At 32.7% G+C, this 8402-nt stretch overlaps 1 protein-coding gene across 1 annotated transcript in view; it reads left to right on the top strand.

The window, feature by feature from the left end:
* Positions 1–567: 567 nt before the first annotated feature.
* LOC137660260 (uncharacterized) overlaps positions 568–8402 on the top strand; it is a 284924-nt gene continuing 277089 nt past the window's right edge. Inside the window, exon 1 of the mRNA XM_068395010.1 lies at positions 568–837. The gene's annotated coding sequence lies outside the window, so the exon portion shown is untranslated. The remainder of the gene's footprint in view (positions 838–8402) is intronic.

Here is an 8402-nt window from a genome sequence, read left to right as displayed (position 1 = left end):
TGCGTTTTTCAAATATCTCTAATAAAATTTTGTCAAAAATGGGGGAGATATGAACGGGAGATCAGAAAATGTTTGTTGGGGGGGGGGGGGGGAGACAAGATGGGATTGATCCGCCTGATATCAAGTTACGTATCTGAAAGAGGAAGTCAACCTCCGGACTCAGCAGATTTAATTCATATAAGTAATTTTTTTTTTTTTTTTTGCAGAAGATGAAATCTTTAACGTCGTAGTTTTGGCAAAACAAGTAAATAGCTGTACGGTACCATGCTGACCCACTTACACAAAAATGGTCGTGAATTTGTTTAAACAATTTTATCAAAACATGGATCCCCAAAGGTGGGAAAAGATCCAGACAACGAAGAAGAAGAAGAAAAAATGGATATTAACTAATCTAAATAATTAATCATCTCAATTTATCTTAGAACAAACTACAATTAAAGCTTTATTCATTGCAATTGGCAATCGATCTTTTATTGCCGTGGCATATCTAACTTGCTTGCGATATCTATGAGTCAACCGGTTTCCTCTGCGCCGACCAGAGCAGACGACACTATAGACAAGCAGCACACAGCAGACGACGACCAGTTCGTGTGCGACCTTCGGAGTGGAAAGATCAGTCAGACCGTTCAAGATTTCTAGTGACTGAATTTAACCGTATTTTTCTTAATCCCAACTCTATCAACCGCAAGTTTCATTGACTAGTGAAGGAAGCAACGAAGGCGTTTCTAATTTTTTACTTTATATTGATAAATTAATTTTATTTTTCTGTTCTCCGATAACTACAAGCTAGCCGATATAAATAACGTTTTCCACAAACAAGCAATACATTACGGGAAGGTATGTATGGTTTGACGGTCATTGTTGTTTTTCTTTATAGTAATGATGGTTTTGTTAACGTACTTTGATTTATTAACGCCATTTAATTACTATTTCCCCTTTAAAATGAACATTTAAAATCTCCTTGAAAAACTGTGTTGGCTATTCCCGGCCGGTAAGAAAGTAAACCACGCCTAAACTATTTTCGATTCTCTCTCTCTCTCTCTCTCTCTCTCTCTCTCTCTCTCTCTCTCTCTCTCTCTCTCTCTCTCTCTCTCTCTCTCTCTCTCTCTCTCTCTCTCTCTCTCACACAATTTTGAAATTAGGACAAGCAACAGAGATTTGAAATTCGGAAATTACGTGGTATTTCGCAATGCTTTAGCACACTCGTCTTGACGTAATTTCCAGTTAAAATATTTTGTAGTGATAACATGAAAACCAGTATTTTCTTTAACAATGCTGGAATAGTTATTGATTTAAACGTCATTTATAAGTTGATGACATTAATTTAAGCGGGAAATCACCGACATACAATGATGGAATAAGATTTTTTTAACCACCGTAATTGTCGGCCAACTTTAAAGAAATTAAGATTTATTTTAGGTATTATGCTAGGCAAGCCATACGCATCGTGTATTGAAATTTCTGTAAAACTGCTTGTGTTTTTGGTCATCGTGATGTTATTTGAACATGAATTTAGTTATTCTGCCCCACTCCCGACCTTTGAGGAAGCTAGGACTAGAGTAGAAAGGTTTTAATGCACACCCTAGACTTTATGAATGGCCGGCGGTTTGTAGTTAATAGCTTGCTGGGGAAACTGTCGGTAACTGGCTTATCTACCCATAAGGGTTGTCATCTATTTTGACGTTTTCTTTGTATGAACGGAATCTGGAGTTAAAAGCTTCTGCTTATTTTACTGAGTCCTAATCCGTGAAACTGGCGGAGTCTGGCGTCAGCTGATCGATTTTATAGGGGTATTAAAGGAAATGATTTGGGGGTTGCTAGAGTTGACTGTAGGTCATGTTAGTAGAATTTCATAGAAGTTTGTTTTATAGTTTGATCAAACTTTGATGTATACACACACACACACACACAATATATATATATATATATATATATATATATATATATATATATATATATATATATATATATATATATATGTGTGTGTGTGTGTGTGTTACTACTGCAAGAGAATTATTGGGGCCTCTGACTGGCCAGAAAGTACTACATTGGATCCCTCTGTGGTAACATTAGGGCTCATTTCATCTTTGCCTACACATATAAAGAATAGTCTGGCATATTCTTTACACATTTTCCTCTTTCCTCATACACCTCACAACACTTAGATTACCGAACAAATCATCGTTCAAGGGGTTAGCTACTGCACTTAAATTGTTCAGTGACTACTTTCCCCTTGGTAAGGGTAGAAGAGATTCTTTAGCTATGGTAAGCAGCCCTTTTAGAAGGACACTCCAAAATCAACCATTGTTCTCTAGATCTCTTGCTTGAGGGTACACTCGGGCGCACTATTCCATCTTTTCTTTTCCCCGTGTTATTTTGAAGTTTTTATAGTTTAGATATGAAGGATTTATTTTAACGTTATTTTTCTTAAACTTCTCTTATAGTTTATTTCCTTTTATTTCCTTTCCTCACTGGGCTATTTTCCCAGCTTGAGCCCTTGGGCATATAGTATCTTGCTTTTCCAACTAGAGTTGTAGCTTAGTAAGTAATAATGATAGTAATGATTATATATATAATATATATACAGTATATATATATATATATATATATATTATATATATATATATATATATATATATATATATATATATATATATTTACAAAATCATAATCCATTCATTACCTGTGTTCTATATCGTGGATTCAAATGTCTAGTGATTGTGTTTTCTCGAAATCAGATTTCTAAGGCCATATTTTTGTTTTAATTTGCTCTTAGTGTTGAAAAATAGATTATAAACGTTATCGCTTTCTCTAAAGTGGTGACATTAGCAACATCTTAATGTAGATAATCAGAAACACGTGAGCTATCAGGTTGTTATGGCACGTTTAGGCTATCACACGGTTTACACGTGAACAGACATGATACTCCCTCCCCCCTCCATCTTAGCATAACACGCATCCTTCTCTTATGTGAGGCTTCGTCGCCGGGTACTCCCCGTAGTGGAGACATGGGGGAGTAGAACCCATAATTGGCTATGTAGCCAAAATTTTCGTGTTTTTCCTTAGACCTTGTTTTGAAGTATTGGATCTGGTGCTGCGTAAGAGCATTGTTGTACATGGCTTATTTGAACGTCACATGCAATAGAGTATGTACGTTTTTTGTTTGAGTATATCAGGTGTGCGCAGTTGAGAGAGCTAGTACGGGTTACTTGACATTTTGGGGGAAAGTTTGTTTATTAAGGCAACGTTGGATGGAAAGATTTAGGATACATTTTTGTGGTTCTATTTTGATTGCGAAATATATTTTTCTCACTTTGGTTTATCTTCACTGAATCAAGATTAGTCAAGTCTTTTCCTTTTATTATGCCGGCCGGTCTACACAATCGCAGCCTTGAACTTCTACCGTTTTTTAAGTTGCCAACTAGTGTGTACTGTATACAAAGTTTTTCCAGTTCAGTCAACTATTCAAAGGCAGGATGCGGTATTGATACCTACCTCAATGTATGTAGCTTCGAGTGTCTCCTTCTGATAAATAAACAATAAAGAAATAGAACAGTGGAAAAAACCATTGATTTAAGGGTTCGTCTTACAATATTTAAAAAAAATGGTCAATAGTTTTTTTTTTTCTGTTCATTTTTGGAATTCACAGTTGCCTATATTCTTCGAATTTTTAAATGCCTGAAGTATCGATATCTGGGTTCTCTTTGTATATAACTGGCTCCATATGATTTACGAAACCGAAGTATTTTTTGTATTGCTACATCTTTGGTGAATTTCCATCTAACAAGAACAGGTTTCCTGTAACCATCTCTCTCTCTCTCTCTCTCTCTCTCTCTCTCTCTCTCTCTCTCTCTCTCTCTCTCTCTGTTGGTCGGTGTTTTGATTTTATTAAACCACGATTTAATTAACATAGCCTATTTCCTAGTCACATGTTTTAAACTTTTCTTTAGATGTTTATTGTAATCGTGGTTGGTTTGATTTTTTAAGATTTTTTTTTCTTTATTCAAGAGTTGTAAGATTAAATTGGCTACTTTGAGATAACATGATTATGTTTGTCTATGCTATACGGTAGAATGCTTTCATATATGATATTCCAGGAACAACCAGGTTCAGTGTGGTTCTAGAATTCATTCAGGATTTGACTTCTAGTGGTCGTCTAAATTCGTTATTTGAGTTTCTTTTTGGGTATGATTCATAATCATGAATCATACCCAAAAAGAAACTCAATTTATGGTTTTGGGTTTTGGTGAGGGTCCATTTTCATAATGTGGGTTTTGGTGTGGGTCTAGATATATAGCTTGGGTTGTGGTGTGGGTCTATATATTTTGGGTTTTGGTGTGGGTCTAGATATAGTTTGGGTTTTGGTATGCGTCTAGACAGTTAGTTTTGGTGTGGGTATAGATATAGTTTGGGTTTAGGCGTGGTTCTAGACATAGTTTGAGTTTTGGTGTGGGTCTAGATATATAGTTTGAGTTTGGTATAAGTCTAAACATAATTTAGGGTTTAGTGTGAGTGTACTGTGTATATTTTGGTGTTTAGCGTGGGTCAAGACATACTTTGGGTATTGTGGTTAAAGTCATAATTTGGCTTTTGGTGTGGGTCGAGTCATAGCCTAATTTGGTATGGGTTAAGTGGGATTATTTTAGTTTTAGTGTGATTATGTATTTAGGATTTGGGTTCCAATGTGGTTCCAGAGTCAGGATTTGGGTTCCAATGTGGTTCCAGAGTCAGGATTTGGGTTCCAATGTGGTTCCAGAGTCAAGATTTTTTGAGTTTGTGTGGTTCCAGAGTCAGGATTTTTTTGAGTTTGTGTGGTTCCAGAGTCAGGATTTTTTTGAGTTTGTGTGGTACCAGAATCAGGATTTTTTGAGTTTGTGGGGTTCCAGATTCAGGAGTTTTTGAGTTTGTGGGGTTCCAGATTCAGGAGTTTTTGAGTTTGTGGGGTTCCACATTTAGGAATTTTTTGAGTTTCAGTGGGGGTTCCACATTCAGGATTTGGGTATTTCAATGGGGTTTCAGAGCGAGGACTTGAATTAGTGTGTTTCTAGGGTCAGGATTTGGTTTTCTATGTAATTCTAAAGGAAGGCTTTTCAGGTGGGCATAGATTTTGAATTTGGAAGGATCTAGATTCCATATTTTGGGTTGGGGCGTGTCTAGATTCAGGGTTTGTTTTGGGCCTCGTCTAGATTAAAGATTTGGATTTTTCTAGACTCATTATTTTATTTTCGGTGTTATTCTTTGTCAGGTCCTAAAATCGGGATGATTGTGGTTGATTATTATTGTTGCTAGTGTAAATTTAAAGAAAATTGAAGCTAGTTTGTTTATATCCTCATTTCCTTTCCTCATTGGGTTATTTTTCGCTGTTGTAGCCCTTGGGCTGATAGCATCCTGCTTCTCCAACTAGAGTTGTAGCTTAGGTAATAATGATGATAATAATAATTGCTGTTTATAAATAATGAAGATTTTAATTTAATGTCCTTTTCATTTATACTTGACCAATATGTTTTTTAAGTAGATGGTATAATCACAATCTTTATCAATTCACTTTCATATACAGTACACTTTTTTTTTCTCGGCTATTTTATGCACCAAATTGATAAGATAATTGATAAGGAAAATATCTGATTTTTTTTTAAAGATTAATCAGCGTACATGTTTATGTTTTAAAAGATAGTATACGTCTACGTTCTAAGTAAAGATAAAATAGCTTCTCTTTTTTTCTGTTCTTAAGGGTGTGACTGTTAAGCAGTTCTGATGTTTTGTTTGATTTGCTACATGACTGCTAATTTCTTTTAAAAGTGTTCGAGACTCATAGGATTTGGAAGGATAACATAGTGGTTAGTATTGATCTTTGAAGCTTTTTAATTAGCCACTATAACTATTTTACAATTTTGAAATTTTATAAATTCCTCTCCTTACATTGCTGATTTCATGAATATCTTAGAGTAATTAGTTTCATACACGGTAAAAAAAATTGCAGCAGATTCCAGTCCACTGCAGGGAAAAGGCCTCAGACGTCTTTATTCACGTCAGGAATTTGGCCATTTTTCATCAACACGCTAGCCAGTGTGAATTGGTGATGGTGGGAGACTTGTCTGATCGCTCACAGCAAACAAACGTAGAATGGATGGCCCTGACTATAGTCCATTTCTTTTATCGAGGCAGAATTGCACCGACTCGCAGCGGTGCCCTTTTAGCTCGGAAAAGTTTCCTGATCGCTGATTGGTTAGAATTATCTCGTCCAACCAATCAGCGATCAGGAAACCTTTCCGAGCTAAAAGGGCACCGCTGCGAGTCTGTGCAATTCTGCATCACTAAAAGAAATTGACTATAATAGAACTTTGCTGATCATGGCGATACACAAACCCTTTCACCACGTTAAGGTATCCCCACTCAGAAAGGGGGGGGGGGCATATACGTAGTTACCTAATTACCCAATCATATACGCAACTATGAACTGCACTACTGATAATTTAACGAACCCCATCTTAGTATCAGCAAATGCACTTTTGATAATCAAAACATGATAAAATATCAATGTCACTCTCGCAAAATTAAAAAAAACATCTGAATTGACCCTCTAGGAAAGTCAGAGCAAGTTGAAGGGGGGGGGGAGAGGTAAACTTGAAGGAAAAATACAGGTAAACAACAGTGGTGATCACGTGAAAGAGACATGGTACCTTTCTTGGGGGCTGGGGGTTGGCAGGGGGTTAAGGTACTGCTGTTGCTCATTCTATCGGTGGTTCAACTACAATGCGATGGGAGGGGGGCGGGGGGGGAGGTTGACTCAATAGTTTACAAACTTATTGGTACCGGTTTTTTTTTTTTATCGATATTGGCAAAGGTTGCATGATTTGGAAAACAGGTTTTATGGGGGTTTTACGGCGATTTGGTTGTTGTTAGATAGCTAAAAAATTGTACACTTACCCACACACAAATCACTTGCACACACACACATATATATATATATAAAATATATATTTATATTTATATATATATATTTATAGATATATATTTATATATTTATAGATATATATTTATAGATATATATTTATATATTTATAGATATATATTTATATATATTTATATATATATTTATATAAATATATTTATATATATTTATATATATATTTATATATATATTTATATAAATATATTTATATATATTTATATATATATATATTTATTTATATATATATATGTATTCATATATATATATATATATATATATATATATATATATATATATATATATAAAATATTCATATATATATAAATATTCATATATATATAAATATTCATATATATATATATATATATATATAAATATTCATATATATATATATATATATATATTCATATATATATATATATTCATATATATATACATATATATATATAAATATTCATATATATATATATATATATATATATATATATATATATATATATATTCATATATATATACATATATATATAAATATTCATATATATATATTATATATATATATATATTATATATATATAATATATATATATATATATTCATATATATATATATATATATATATATATATATATCATATATATTATAATAATAATAATAATAATCATAATAATAATAATAATAATGTTTATTGGACAAAAGATATTTACATTCAAAGATTTACAAAAAGAAAAAAAGACTCAGTCCAAGCCCATGTGGAGCAGAGCTCTTCGGGCAATAATACAACAAGATAATATATATATATATATTCATATATATATACACATATATATATATATATCATATATATATGTATATATATATATACACTGTATATATTCATAAAAAGGATTTGTAAGGATTTGTTTTGGAAGTCTAGGAAATGGTTTTGGTCTGTATATTAAAACAAAATTAGGACATTATATATTACTTCTGTACATTTCTTTTTAGTGAACTTTTAATTTTGATATGTAATTGCATATAACAGTTCTATTTGATGAATTTGACACCCAGGTATATTTTGAAAATTGCTAAATATTGAGTGAAAATATAATGAATATCGAAAAAAAGTAATTAATATTTTTCTTAAAGCGTTCTTCAATTTCTCGTATTATAATCAATGATATTTCAAATGTACTTTTACGTCGTTTTTATTCATTTAATTGCTACAGTTAATGTCCTCATTGCTTAGAATTCTTTGTTGGGTGGGAAAGTTAAATTCTGATAAAAGGACTGAAGAGGATTTTTTTTTATTACTAGTTTTTTAATTCCATCTCAAAATTCATGGCTTGGATATGTTTAACAAATAATTTCGAAATTTTTAGTCCATTCTCAACAAACATCTTCCAGATACACTTAAAATTGTAACGTTCGGACATTTTGTACCCTAGAAAACATTTTATATATATAAAGATTT

This window comes from Palaemon carinicauda, chromosome 20, assembly GCF_036898095.1.
Source record: "Palaemon carinicauda isolate YSFRI2023 chromosome 20, ASM3689809v2, whole genome shotgun sequence".
Lineage (NCBI taxonomy): Eukaryota > Metazoa > Arthropoda > Malacostraca > Decapoda > Palaemonidae > Palaemon > Palaemon carinicauda.
This window is presented reverse-complemented; position numbering and strand designations above follow the sequence as displayed.